Source organism: Macrobrachium nipponense, chromosome 10, assembly GCF_015104395.2.
Source record: "Macrobrachium nipponense isolate FS-2020 chromosome 10, ASM1510439v2, whole genome shotgun sequence".
Classification (NCBI taxonomy): Eukaryota; Metazoa; Arthropoda; class Malacostraca; order Decapoda; family Palaemonidae; genus Macrobrachium; species Macrobrachium nipponense.
In genome coordinates, this window is record NC_087204.1 from 88,972,362 (window position 1) to 88,988,187 (window position 15,826).

Sequence of the window (15,826 nt, forward strand, 5' to 3'; positions counted from 1 at the left end):
ATTATAATCGTTGAATGTAAGCTGAATGTAACTATCTAAAGCTCGGGATGCAGTGTTACCATACAAAAACACCACAGGCGGATGGACAGATGAAAAAAACAGAATATAGCTACAAAACACACATGATTTATGGCGTAAATGAATGGCTAATAAACTTAGCAACGGACTATTCCATTAACGCAGTAATTCTCAAACTAAGGGCCGTGGCAACCTGCCCAAGATGTATTGGTATTCATGTTGGGATTGAGTTACAGAACTGGGTCCAGAATTTCTAATCCCGAGTTCTCTAATATAGGAACGCATGCAACGAGTTGTAAAATTACTATTGAAAAGAAACATTTCTCTATCGTTGACACCATGAAGCGTTCTGTCCACCTAACTATCCTTGAGTCATTGTTTATCAAGCTCCTACTATTCCCCGGTTTAAACTCCAACACCTCGTCATCTCTCTCTCTCTCTTTGGTGTGAGGTTTATGTTGTGGACAGACCTCTCCGTTTGCAGTCATTCAGCTCCTTCCTCCTTCTTGAAAGGGTAGCTTTTTTCTCATTCCCTGATTAACCTTCTGATTATATTTACATTTTCATTTATTGCAATTTGTAAGCTTATCTTAATTGTGGAATTTTTAATTGCAGACTGATGATGTATTGGCGACAACGTGAAACGTTTCTTATTAATAGAACACGTGTACCTGACTGTCGTCTGATTGGACACCTCTTCCTTTATATATATATTATATTATATATATATATATATATATATATATATATGCATATATATATATATATATATATATATATATATATATATTATGAATAATATGAATAACTTGATCACGAAGTATATAAAACGTTATGCTATGTATAAATAAAGGTTTTGCCACGAAGGAAAAAATGAAAAGGGAGATAGCCAAGAACTTTGGTCTAGCACGACCCTTTACTCAGGCACAACTTTCCCTTCGTGGCAAAAACCATTTATTTATATATTTATATATATATATATATATATATATATATATATATCATATAATATATATATATATATAACATATATATGGTCTGCAATTCTCTTATTTCAGGCAGAGATCTTGCGAGAACTCAATTTGAATGAACGACTTTGACGACTTAGTATGGAGATGGAAGAGTGAGGGTTCACCTATGCTTAATGCCATTTACTTCCGTGAGAAAATAGAGATGATATTCCATCTACAAAAAAGAAAAAAAAGAGGGACAAAGACAAAAAATAAACTACAATAAAAGACGAGGGGGAGAATATTAATGGCGCAAACCTTTAAAAATCAAAAGTAAAAGAAAAAAAAAAACAGAAGGAAAAAACCGTGAAAATGGATTCACACTCCAATAAAAATGAAGAGCGTTCGATAAGAGATAAAAAGGAATTGGAGGGATTTTGGCTGAACCCATATAAAAACGCCAGGGAGGAAAAAAAAAAGGGAAAAGAAAGAAAGGAAAATGGCGGGGAAAAAGGTCCCACCGCTTCATCGATTCCTTTATTTCAAAACTCTGATCCAGACAACGGCACAGGGCTATAAAATACATATTTCTTTGTTTAGTTGTTTCATTTGCATCGGCCTCCCTCCCTCCCTCTCTCTCTCTCTCTCTCTCTCTCTCTCCGGCCTCATACCATCCTTTACGCTCCGACGCTTTTTCCTCTCCTTTGCCAAACACCATTTTTTCGGCTGGGGTTTTTGCTCTCCTTTTTTGTTGCTTCTCCTCTTTAGCGCTTGGTATTTTTCGCATGTTTCTCCCTCCGTCAGTCTGTCTCTCTCTCTCTCTCTCTCTCTCTCTCTCTCTCTCTCTCTCTCGCCATTTTTTTCATCGATTCTCCATTTTTTCCATTCCATTTGTAATGGGAAAACAAGAGTGTGCTAAAACCGCCAAGTCCACAGAGACTGATTGAAATTTGATCTTCAGAAAACAAAAGTTAATGATGCTATCTGCCATGATAGCATTCAATGATAAATCTACGTAACCCAGCATACCATAATTGCCTCTGTCTTTTGAAAGCCTGTGATGCTAAAATACTGATTTGATTCAGTCAATCAATTAATCAGTCTAACTGAAATGTGTAAATGAAATTTGTCAGCGAGGAAGTGAATCCACATATTGGTAACTGGGGTCTCCTGACCTGAGAAACATCACAAATGGCGATTCTTTTCAAACGCATCAGGTGAATTGAGGTATAACAGGGATAAAGAGACTCTGTTGACCCACTGACGGATAAGAGTCTTCTTCTTCTTCTTCTTCTTCTTCTTCTTCCCAGCTTTAACTAATATTCATATGGGGTCGCCTTTATGAATGAGTCGTCTCCATCGATTTCTATCTTGTGCATCGTTCCCGTCAATACCTTTCCATATCTTCCCCTACACAACCACACCATCTCTTTCTTAGTCTTCCCTTCTTCCTTCTAAGTAAGAGTAATGATACATTTAGATCAGAGTTCGAGTAATATACAAATATAAGTTTTACAAAGAGCCTGTGTTGTAGTTACTGTTCAATTTGAAAGTGTTTCCAATCAGCTCATTTCCTCAGACATACCTTATTTTAGGAGAACTTATACAGAGAGAGAGAGAGAGAGAGAGAGAGAGAGAGAGAGAGAGAGAGAGAGAGAGAGAGAGAGAGAGAGAGAGAATTCACCTTGCTCTTTTTACAGTGACATTTTCATCTTATATTTTTCGTATCCATATTTATTTTTTCGTACTGATAAATGAGGAAGGTTTATAGATGAAAAGATATATGTAAAACTTACTTCCGGAAATAATTATTATAAGCAAGATATATTAATGGTATTTATGAGCGTTATTCAGTCTGGTATTTTAAGGCAATAAGCATCGATTTTGCAAAGGTGACAATAAAAAAAATCATTCATATAGGCTTCATATATAATGTAGACTTTGTATTTAGATTTTATTCAAGAAAAACTCTCCAGACAATAAACAAAAGTGAGAGCGCTCTAACTAAAATTGCCCTCAGCTCTCGCTGGGGTCATTTCAATGTTCACGTAGTTCCACGTTGGCCGAGTGCATTTCGCGCTCGACTACCAATCCGGTGGTCCGGAGTTCGATTCTCGGCTCAGCCAACGCGGAACCAGAGGAATTTATCTCTGGTGATGGAAATTCATTTCTCGATACAATGTGGTTCGGATTCCACAATAAGCTGTAGGTCCCGTTTGCTGGGTAACCAATTGGTTCCTAGTCACGTAAAAACAAAAAAAAAACAAAATATCTAATCCTTTCGGGCCAGCCTATGAGATCTGTTAATCATCTCCCGTTTGCTGGGTAACCAATTGGTTCCTAGTCACGTAAAAACAAAAAGAAAATTTCTAATCCTTCGGGACAGCCCTAGGAGAGCTGTTAATCAGCTCAGTGGTCTGGTAAAACTAAAATATACTTAACTCAGTGTTCACGTGATTCTGAGCTCTCTTCGAGACTGCCCTAAGTGGACTTCGCCACTAAACTAGCTTCAGCCCGTCTCGCGAGGGTGTTGCCTTCAAGATATCATTCATTGAAAAATATAAAGTGGTTAGTGTTCAAACAACTCTTAATACGGGAATGTGAGAGCAAGTGCTATAAAAGGGAAAGGAGACCTGTTAAATCTTCCTGAACATGAATTCAGAAGAAACTGGCACCCAGGTGTTGTCGAATCAACGGTTGAGTGATACGAAGGAAAGAAGATGCATGGAGTAGGTGATGTGATGGTGAAAAGTACTATCGTGTACAAAAGTCCGTTCCCTTAATCATCCATAGAGTTTCGAATTCGCTGACTATAAAACACCGAAGCAGTTGAACAAGTAACTAATGGATGACCCAACAGATGTCGCACCGTAAGGACATACGGGAACAAGAAAGAGGGGCGGGAAGCATACAATAAAGTCTCCATATTTCAATACCGTTAAGAAAGCGATCGTAAAGATTTTATTGTTGACGATAGGGTTTGAGTGTAAATTGTGCAGTTAAGGAAATATGCGAAATGAATATAGGAAAAAAGTGCTTAGGAAGTCGTATCTTAGCTTGTTTATCTTCTCCCACTTTCTCAACAAGGCTACTGGATCTGTTTTCCTCAATTTAACTCGATGATGGAGAGGGAAAACCAGTTGGCGTCTAAGAGAGAGAGAGAGAGAGAGAAGAGAGAGAAGAGAGATAGAGAGAGAAGAGATGAGAGAAGGATGAGAGAGGAGAGAGAGAGAGAGAGAGAGAGAGAGGGGGGGGGGGATTAAAAAGGATTTTTTACATAAGTTTTCAGGATTATAAGGAATGACTGTGCAGTTAATACTGTTACAATTATGAAACGTCTATTTTTGAAGATACCGGATAAAAATATTTCTTTCGATCCCGACAGAAGTTTCACTCAGAAATTATTTTGGAATCGATTCCTTGAAATCCAGATTTAAGAAGCTGTTTATGATTAACATTAATGGACCATAATTGAAATCCCCCCCCCCAAAAAAAAAAATTTTATTGAGTAAGTTAGGCTTTCCCTTAAACAATATTTCCTATCTATCTGTATTCGCCAGGCAAAATCTGTTTTGGGCCAGGCGAGGTTATTTTTGTGTCAACCGACTACTGAATTTATGCGGTTTCAGGGTCCTTTGCGAAGGGCACCTGTCTGGTGACGTCATCGAAAGCTGATTTTTCGATCATGTAAAGTCTTCCTTCATTTTGACAGTTGGCTGGTAGATGTATCAGTACGATAAGTGGTTCAGTGGTTATCCATTTCAGTTCATCTGCTCCAACGTACATATGGAAAAAGTTGACAAGAAGTAACAATTCACTTGACTGTATTTCGAGTTAATATTGTAGTCGAGTCCCTTATTAAGGTTTTGTGCTTTTTCTATTTTATTTAACGTCAACTTCGTGTATTTTCAAAGCGGCTTTACTTTTTTGAGAACTTTCTGTTCAGAATTGTTTGAATCTCTTCTTTGGACCTTGACTAGATATCTTAATGTTCTCTTTGCACTCCTTAAATTTCTTGGGTAAGTTTGCAGTAAAACTAATTTTTCCCATTGTTGTTGTGTATCTATTTCATCACAACCAGTTTTAGCAGGGCTTTTAAGAAAGTTTTGTTTAAATTAAATGTATGTTTAATTATGAAGAGAAGTCTTTTCCTTAAAAGGCAAACATAAAAATTGTTGGAGGTAATATGTGAACTTGAAGAAAATCTTGTCATAACTACTTAAATGGCATTGAATATTTTTTGAATTTAGTATATTTAACTTTCCAATGCTCTTTAAACATTTCAGGGAATGATGCTACGATCAATATTCAAGACTGGTTGAAAGACGAAAGAAACTGCTGCTATCCCGAGATTCTTCAGAACTTCTATATCCAATTTTTTCCTGTTCCTCCACCCCATCGGGGGCGGTGCCCCTGATCGGGTGGAGGCGCTCCTTAGGGCTTGCATAGTAGGCGTGTTGGCCTACTGTGCGAGTCCTTGGAGTTTTTTTGTTTATTTTTTTCCTTTGCAGATGACTGTGAGTTTTAACTTTAGTATTACTAGTGATTTTTAAAACTGATACTAGTAATTTCAGTAGATTAACGTCACACTTAATGTTTTGTAAATATGCAATGGTTTGTATAAAACTGGACTATGAGTTCCTGTCTTATCAGTTAACTTGCATTAGTAAGCCATATATTATGTTAAGGGTATTTAATCTATTAGCTTAATTTAATCTGGTTTTAGTTACTTCTCGCCCTAATACTGTGATTTCAAAAGCTAGTTTTGGAATATATTAGTTTGGTCGGTTTTTCATATGTAAGTTTTCAGTTTAGGTTAGTTTGATCTTTATAGAAAAATTTCTGGTTTTTTCAAAGCTATTTCATTTCTCGTTTTGGAGCATATAATCTATTAAAATCTTAAAATCCATGTTTATAAGTTTTTAGATATTTGGTATATGTTAGTATTTTGAAGGATGTTTGATTTGTTATGCATTTTGTAAGTCGAAAAGATTTTGCATAAAAGAAAACTTACGTAATGAGTTAGTGTACGTTAGCTTTTAATTTTTTCTACTTTGCATTAAGATTTGCTTTTAATTCAATTTTATTCAAAATTTTTCCTGTTGCTTTTCATGACTTACTGGTGACCTTGATCTGAGGCACTTAGAATGGTGGACTCAAGGATTTGGAGTAATTGTGCTATTAGCTCGTGGAATACTCCTTTTTCCATCTGTTATATAAACGAGGCTTTCTTAATTTTAGTTTTTAAGTATGATAAGACAGGTTTTGAGAATAAATCATTCTGTAACCGTAGATTCATCTTTATGAAAGATTCCAGTGTGTGGACCATGCTGTAATTACCAATGTTTGTAACCACATAAAATTGATCCCGATTGCCAGAAAGTGTACATAAACTGTTAAATGTTTTTGTTTCTATGATTCAAGGATATAAGATTTTCAAGAGATGTCTTGATAGTTCTAATTTGGGTTAGTATTGTATATCAAATTGTTAACGAATGTAAAGGAAATTGACAGTGACTATATTTTGAAATTTTATCCTGTAGCGTTCAATGTTCTGATGGCTGAGAGGTTAAAAACCTGGTTTTAAACAGCTCTCCCACCTAAGGTAAAGATATTTGGTATGGCTTAAGTCTCAACAGTTGGGCGTTTGTGTGAAACTGACAAGATCCTAGATATGTGTAGGTAAAAAAAAAAAAAAGTGGGGGGATTGGTAACCTGGGTAGTCCCTTGTACAATATAGCATTGATATAAGAAATAAGTTGGAATCTCAAAAGGCTGCCCTGCAGTAAGTAGTGAGGAAAACTGAGTTTGACGATAGGGTTTGCTTTGGTTGGATGTTTGGTGATATGTGACCCGAGGTTAGATGAATACTTATAATGTAGTTGGTGTAAATGTGTATTTTCGCTGCAAATGTATTTTTGGATAAAGGGTGAAAGTGTAAAGTTGGGATGTTTTTATAGGCAAAAGCTAATGCATTCAAAGTTAACGCTATTTTGAATTGCCTAATTACAATCCAGGACTGCAACCATTAATGGGCTTGTCAACTCAACATGGATTGAGGAAAATTTAGTGAAACGGCTGATAAGTTAGAAAGGCCTTGATATAAACCATGTATTTGCATATCTTTTTTTCATACTCGTCATTCGAGTATTGCCCCAAAAAGGTCACCTTTGTCCCTTTTGTCTACATTGTTTATTGCTTGTGTATCGTCATATTAACCACTTGCCTAGTAATATTTAGCATATGATGACGCATACGGTTCTTTTGTTTGTTGCATACTGAAAGCAGTCTTACGGCCAAAAGGACAATTTGCTAGGCTTGCCATAGGTGAGGCGGTAATCACGTGTAACCTGGGTTTGACCTATGAATGATCGGCTGCCCTCACCCTCTCGTCGGCTATGTTCACTTTAATTCAAGGTTACCTGGTTTATCTGACCAAATATCGTACCAAACACCTCTAAATGATCGGCATTTTCAATTCAATAGGAATGCATTTCACCAATTCCAAAGGTTTTGTATAACTGATAGTCAAAGGGTAAATAGAAATTGCGTTATAATTGCTATGCATTCCTAGAGTCAACGTAACTTTGTACAATGAAAATAGTAATATTGCCATATATTTACAAAATGTATATATGCCAGATTCTATCCGTGGTATCACCAATAGAAACTGTAATATCATAATCATTCTCAACAATGATTTGCCTAGCCATTCCTTTAATACTTATTGTACAAAAGGGTAAAATATTTGGGTACTTACTAAATTTAGCTGAGTTTCCCTTTGAATTTCTTTGATTTGCTCTGATAAGTGCCTTAATTATATAATTATTAATAATAGACATCACTGCATATTTTTGTCAATTAGCTGTGACTTCAAATAGCTATTTCTGAAATACGATCCATATCCGATCCTTTGGTAAAATTTCATCGACGAAAATGATTTAGAAATGGCCCAAAAATGCACAGCAATTTGTACCACTAAAAAACTGGGAGATGGGGATTGTGGACAAAAATACAGAACTTCCTATCGTGCACAAAAGTCCGTTCCCTATGCTGGTGCAGAGAGTGAACACGAATCTGCTGACAATGAAACCCCAAAGCAGTTGAACAAGTAACTTTATATCTAATATCGTTAAGAAAGTGATCATCAAGTTTTTGTTGTTGACGATACAGGCTTTGAGTTTAAAATGTGCTACCAAAGGTGTACCTCTTACTACAAGCCTTTGGTATAGACTACTATGTTAATTTAACAAGGGTCACTACCATAACATTGTTTGTGGATTAATAGTTTTCATGACCATGGCATTCTACATTAGCAATAATCACACTTGGACAGGTAGACGATTATTCAATTCACAGCGCATTGTTGTAGCTGCAACCTCACATCAACAAAACGGCCAATAGACTACCACTTTACCCAGAAAATCTCTCCCCTATCAATTTTTTTATTAATATTTTTCCTCTGCTTCTTTCTTTCCACCTTTTTAATGAATATGAATTTGTTACATTGGTGAAAGTATCTGAATCTTTCATTTTGTATTAGTATCTAAAAAAAAAGAACGTATAGCCATAATTTGCAAGTGTCTAAAACCTGGCATTGGGTTGTTATCACCCATAACACCCACTTCTACTATGGATTTTGGCCCAATCACGAAATATAACTAAATATAACAGATCTATGAATGTTTAAATATAGAGGATGCACCAGCAGCGGTTTGTGGTTGCTACCTCAATAATGTAAGGGAACTGAAAACTTTACTAACATACTGCTGTAAATGGTAGTTATTGTTCTTTCTTTTTATAGGATGCAGCTTGCAGATTATAGAACACCACCGTAAACACTGTTGCTGGAATGTTTTGTATCGATCTTGTGGACAGCCATCTCTGTTGATAAGATACGATAACCTATATGAAATACTAATTCATGAATACCGACTTCTTAAGGACTTTTATTCTCAGATTTATCTCGAATATTTCCTTAAATGCACATTTTACACTCAAACCTAGCACTATCGGTAACAACAAGAATTTTACGATTACTTTCTTAACGATATTAGAATATGGAGAATATTTTCTATACTCAAGAAAAATACTTATTTTATTATTTGTTATTGTACACATACACCTCTACTCTGGCGAGGGAAAGAGATCTAGCAAGATTTTACTCTACAGTTAGCAGTTAAGTTAGATTAATAATTTTTTTGTGTGCCTAGACTTCCTTAAAAGTAATCACTGCTCTGGGTTTCATGAAATTGGTAATACATTAAGATTATGGAGTAGGTGTCTGCTGTTACAACAGCTGCTAATTATTGAGACCGTATAATTGATTTTGATCTTCGCCAGATTTTTAGATACAATGACGTTTGGTCAAGTATGCTACTAAAATTCAGTTCATACCCATGTTTTCAATACCAGATTAAATATATTACTGATTCTTTTTTTACATATTATGGCATACTTTCTTTTTGCGAGAAAATTACATAAAACTTATTAAAAGCTGGAGTAATAAAAATTCAAGGTTTTCATTGTGACGATTAAAACATACCACGATGGAACAGTAAGGATTAAAGGAGTTTTAGCCATTGTTGGATTCTGGAAAAGAAAAAAAAAGGAAAGCTTTTTGCACTTCACCTAAAGAAAGGGGATTTAAAGTTAATGTTAGTTGACGACGCTAATGACATTGCACTCAAAATTCCTCAATCAAATACTTTAGAATAGATGTATTCCGTAGTTCATCCATTTGCTATTTATTCATATTATTTGCAGTGCGACGGTGCTCTAGTTGGGGTATATAATAAATAAAACATCGACTTTTTTTTTCTTATAAAAGCCTTTAAGAAAAGGAACTTGCTGTTTACCTTTTATCAAATAGCCCTAAACAAAAGCGCTAGGCGTTTACGTTGTCTATCCTGTCAAAAAGGAGGAAGAGGAAGCAACTGAAAGTTAAAAAGGAGAGAGAGAGAGAGAGAGAGAGAGAGAGAGAGAGAGAGAGAGAGAGAATTAAGTGTTCGGTTGTCGGTTGTACGAGTTGCGGAATTCGTACCCGCAGCCACATCCGCAACCACGTACGAGGTAAATTGTACTCAAATAGAAGGCATTTGGGGTCCTAAAAAGCCCAAAGGGCTAAAATGCATTCAAATGCTCACTTGGCCTGGCATTTGCGCTGAACAAATAAGTACTGGCCTCTTTGGCCAAGTTACGGCTTCCCAGCCAGTAATGCCGGGAACGTTTTTTGTTTGGGAGTAAAAGGCAAGGACTGCGAAAATAAGCGAGGCAGAAAATTCTCACTCGTGGTTAAAAGATCGGATAAATTTTGGGCGGAGAAGCCATTACCGGCGAAGAAAGAGAAGGATTAGGTACTTTTTTGTTCTTTCCTGCACTTTCCCTCAGCTTTCTTTTTATTTTGCTTTACTTTGCTTTCTTTTAACTATTTTTCTCGTATCTAGTTACTTATCCTCTGGATAAAGCGTAGCTTTCATCTATAAAGAGTAAGGAGATAAAAATATCTTGATTTTTATAAACGCTGTCGACAAGTAAGAGGATTATGTATATTTTTAATTTTGGTCTTCCAGCAGAAGTCACTTTTCTCTACGCATTTAGTTTGCATTTTTCCATTTTAGTTTTGTATTTTGTTGTTTTTTGGTGGCAAATACGATCAGTACAGGCGTTGTCAAGTACAATATGTACGTACTTCATGATTTTCACGGATTTACCCACTTTTGACGGAAAAATCGACACTACACGCGCGCAAACCGACAAGATCGAATATTCTCGGAAATATACATTATTACAATAATTTGTATTCAGTGACCACACATTCATTCATCCTCCGTGGTTTTGTCAGTAATGAACTCCAGATAAAATATAAAAAAGAATTTTTGCAAAATACAGAAAATCTTTCAGTAAAAATAAAAGAATTACAAAGTAAGTTCCCTGGAAAGAACCCTTAAAATTACTTGTTTATCCACCAACACAACAGTAGTTTTTGTTGTAATATAGAGGCGCGCACCGGAGGGCGGAGGGCTGGCGTTTGGACCCCCCACCACGCTGGGCCAACCCCCCCCCAAAAAAAAAAAAAAACTGAAAAAAAAAAAAAATTGGAACTCCATAATTTTTTCTGTGACTGTAACTTTTGCAAGTTGAACCTGTTAACTTGCAAAAGTAAATAAAATTAGTTTTATTGTTTTTTTGTTAAGCTCAAAGTTATAAAACAGAAACAATAACAACAAAAGTAATTTTTACATGTTATTATTAACAATAATAAAGAATCGGCATCCAATGCAATAAAAACTGAAGAAAATATTCTTGCTTCAGCTCCAAAACTTTCAAACATGAAATAAATGTAAAATTTCTGTTGAGTAAAGAAGTTGTTCTTTTTGAGATACATAAAACATCGGGTAGAAGGGTAGAGACCGATACCCAATTTCCCCTCTTCTTGACTTGATAACAAAATAATATTTCTTCAACGTATTTCATTCTTGTATATACCTTTATTATATTGCAATGACATTTACCAGGAAGAAAAGGTCCAAGTTTTGGGGAAAAACGACCCCCCAATAAAAATTACTTCGGGTACTGTACTGTGTAGATAAATTGGTAAACGAATCTTAAATAGCCAAAACAAATACCGTATTGAATGGTCTAATTCACATATCCCACTGTAATGGACTTAATACGCCCCTAATAAAGAATTATAATTGATAATTGGTTCTGCAATCAATCCAGGAATGCAAACCATGGCGGGGTTTAATACGCCAACGTTGCCGCAATGTGACATAGACCACTCGGCTATCAGAAGCACGTATCAGCTGCAATTCCCTTTGTGGTAATTGGCAAATATGGCAAAAAGCCACTTGTGTATTAGATTATTTAAAATTAAATTTGATATATTATATATAGATATTATAATATATATAATACTATACTACTTAATATAAATATTATTATAATATATTTATTATATATTGATAATGTAGTGATTACAGGGCACAGGAAAACTACTCTAAGTAACAATAATCAAATCAGGAAGGGAAACGGCGACGGAAAACCCACCACATCACAGTAGGGGCTGTCCTTTTTATGAATTTTGCCGACGTTTTCGTAATTATTTACAGAATTACATCTGGGGCTGCTTCATAAGAAAAGATAAAAATTAAAAATAAAAATAAAAAAAACAGCTTTAAAAGTAATTACTCCAAAAGTTCATTTAAAAATACATTAAGAGTAAAAATGGAAAATAAATAAAATAAAAACACAACCAACCAACCTAGAGGTGAGACAGCGAAGGAACTTAAATGGAAGGAAAACCACCTCAACAGTACGAATACTTAGGCTAAATAAAACACATTGACTCGCAACAGATGCATTGTGGTTTAAGCGGTGGCGTTAGAAGTTTGAGTTTATTAATAAACAAACGCTCAGGATCGCTTAACTCTTGTTGGCTTTGGCAGTATTGGACCGATGACACTATCCACAAGAGGTATATAGTATTCTAATTTTATAATATATTGGCTTATAATATATTAATATAGCGGTCTATTATTGGGTATATATGATGCTAATTAACCTGGTCCTAGAGTTATTCTTAAGAATTTCTCTTATAAGAAATATTAATATCAGACAACTATAATTATAAACCTTAAAGTTATTATAATACCACTAAGTTATATATATATATGCTCATACTTCTAATATATAATATATAAGGTATTAATATTGATAATAGTCGTTGTATTATATATATATGGATATAATAGGTTGGTTGTCGTTTCTAGAAACTTTTTAATTTAAGCCAGGAAAGGAGGTGCCCAGAAGATGTTGGTAATTATTCCAGGAACTTATTATTTATTTTCCTTGAAAAATTTAAACAAGGGCGGGACACGCAGCCGGAATTGCATTTCCGGGATGCATACATTGTTTTTCCCATCATCAGGGTCACTTATCCTTATAAAAAGTTATTAAAAAAAAAACAAAAAAGAAACATTAAGAAACTTGTACTGATTAAGTATCACATTCTAAAACCATTACAATAACATTTAGATTACATAACAACAGGTAAAAAGGAAAGGAACATAAAAAAAACTGAAGTTAACTGCAAACCGATAAAAGAAGCAATGACAAGTTTAAAAGAGATTACGTAAAATGCAGAAAGTATACTGCGAGCGAAAAATAAAATAATATGAAATTATTCAGAGTGAAAAAAAAAAAATAATGATACGGTTAGTGTAGTACAAATATTTGGAGGAACCCTAACTGTTCAATGTCGTAGTAAATGACAACTTGGGAGAGTTAGAAAACTGGGCGAATCGATAATGGGGTGGCTGAGTGGTGGGTTGGGAAAAAGGAGCGCCAGACGATGAGAAGGAGGGAGAAAAAAAAAAACAAAAACAAAAGAAGAGTCCTCTTTTAAGCATTCAGGGCTTGGATTTTTTCTTTGTTTACCCAATTTTTTAAAACCCGAATTATTGTGATTTTTTTTTCTCGCGTTTGCAACATTGTTTTTCCATAATATTCGGTTGTTACCTTCTCAATATTAATCTTAGGAAACGGAGTACGCCAGTCCATACAGACCTGGCTCATAGAAACTTTCTCCAGGTTTCTAAAACTTGTAAATTGGTTTTTCCGGTTTTTCAAGTTATGATGGATTTTCCAGCTATTTTTGCGAAAACCTTGCATAATAGAAATGACCTCATAATTTGCTGACCGCAGATAAAGGTAAAGGTGTAGTAATACTTGTAATCGCAGTGAATTAACATTGAAAAAAATGAGTAGTGTTTTTGTCCGATTTCCAGTAAATTTCGTTGAAGTAGGCCTTCCTGAATTTAGTACCTAATTTTTCAAAAATTGTAAGATGGAAATAAACCGTACCTCATGCAAACAGCTTAGCTAAAGATGACGCTGCTATTTTCTGAAAGCACCTATTAATTTCTCTTTACTTGTTCAGGATTCTTCTTTTTGCTAACTTTGTAATGGACTCCCTAAAGTTCAACAAGAATGACATTTTCCCCTTCGGCCAATACTTTGCTTGCTTATAAACTCCCAACCTTTAATTTTCGAAAAAAGCCATAAGCCAAGTAACCTTGTTCCCCTCCTCAGCCAGTATCACGAGTAACCGTTCACGGTGCAAAATTCTTCTTCTTTTGTCCCTGACATTCTTGAGCAAAAATACCACATACATTTTATGGTTAGTTTCGATGTCCAGTCCCTGTTTACCAATGTCCCCGTTTTTGAAACCGCATTGATATTATCCCTCGGAAAAATTATTCCCTAATCTCCGAATTACTGTCTATCACGGTTTTACCAGAAATAATTTCAAAAAAAACTTCTTGGAACTCTCAGTCCATTGACTTTTCACTTTTGTATTTTTAATGGGAAAGTTTATAAAGCCAAATAGATGGCATGGCCATGGGGTCCCCTTTAGGACCTTCTTTCCGCCTAATATTTTTATGGTGTCATTTTAGCAGGAACGTTCTTTAATCAGTTGCCCAGAATATTTTAAAACCCAGATTTTTATAGACGATATGTAGAATGATACATTTTTACTTTTATCACCGAGGAACGTCAAATGCCCAAAATGTTTTTTTTAAAGATTTTGTAAACTCTTTTCATTCCAATATTACTTTTACCACACGGTAAAAAAGAATGTAATGGCCCGTATTTCCTTTTTTAGATATTTTGGTCTCTTTGCTCTGGAAGGATATTTCAATGACTGGCCACTTTTCAGAAAAGAAAAACTTTTAACCGGCCTTTGGGTTGTTTAAACTTTTTTAAGTCCCAGCGTGTTCCCCTTGCTTTCAAGGTTAATTCATGTAAAAAAGCACTCATTCATCGAGCCTTTTCCCTTTGCTCCAAACTGGGAATAAACTTTCAACCTAGAAAGTTTTAGGTTTTTAGAAACCTTTATTTTAAAGAAAACAATTGCTATCCCCTGAACATGTTTGCAATAAAATCCTTAAAGAATTTTCTAAACAAGTATTTTTAAAGCCAAAAACTGTTAGTCTTGCCAGACCAGCTTCCCCAAAAAAGATAAGTGTATGTTTCCACTACCATTCCACTAATAATTCTGGCCCGGCACTTAACAAACGTAAATTCTTATCATTCTTGAGCCATCATATTACCCTTACGTTGAAGTTTCAAATTTATTTTTAGTAACCCGAGCCGCTAAACCAATTGGAAGACTGTTTCACTTCCAAGACACCCTCCCGGAGTTTGATGCGTACCTGCACTGTTTGAAAAGTTTAGTTGCCCAAAATGTAAATTTTTGGGGACTTTATTGGGTGGGATTGTTCTAAACCGCCTACTTAAGGTGCGCATCGTCTCTCATAGGGGTCTGTCAGCCATTCGTACAGGTTTTACCTTTAAGCAAAAAAGAAAATTAGTTGCAATTAGACTTCATGCTCATATCCTTGTCCAACCATCACATACAGTTAACAGCGATTTTGAAATACTCGGCACAAACAAAAAAACAGGCCATTCACTTCCCTTTTTTAGAAGTCCCCTCCATATTAAACAACAATCTCCAACACTCATTTTTACGTAATCTCTTTTAACTTGTCATTGCTCTTTTTATGGTTTTGTTGCAGTTAACTTTAGTTTTTATGTTCCTTTTTACTGTGTTATGTATTTTTAAAAGTATTGTAATGTTTTAGATATACTTAATCAAGTTACAGTTCTTAATCGTTTCTTTTTTTGGTATATATTTTTTATTAGAGATAAGTGACCGCCTGATGATGGGAAAAACAATGTATTCCCGAAAGCTCGGCTGTGCCCTTGATTTAATTTTAAAAGAAAATTAATAATGTCTGGAATTTTATTTACCACGTCCTTCTGGAACTATCCTGTTCCTGCCCTATAATAAT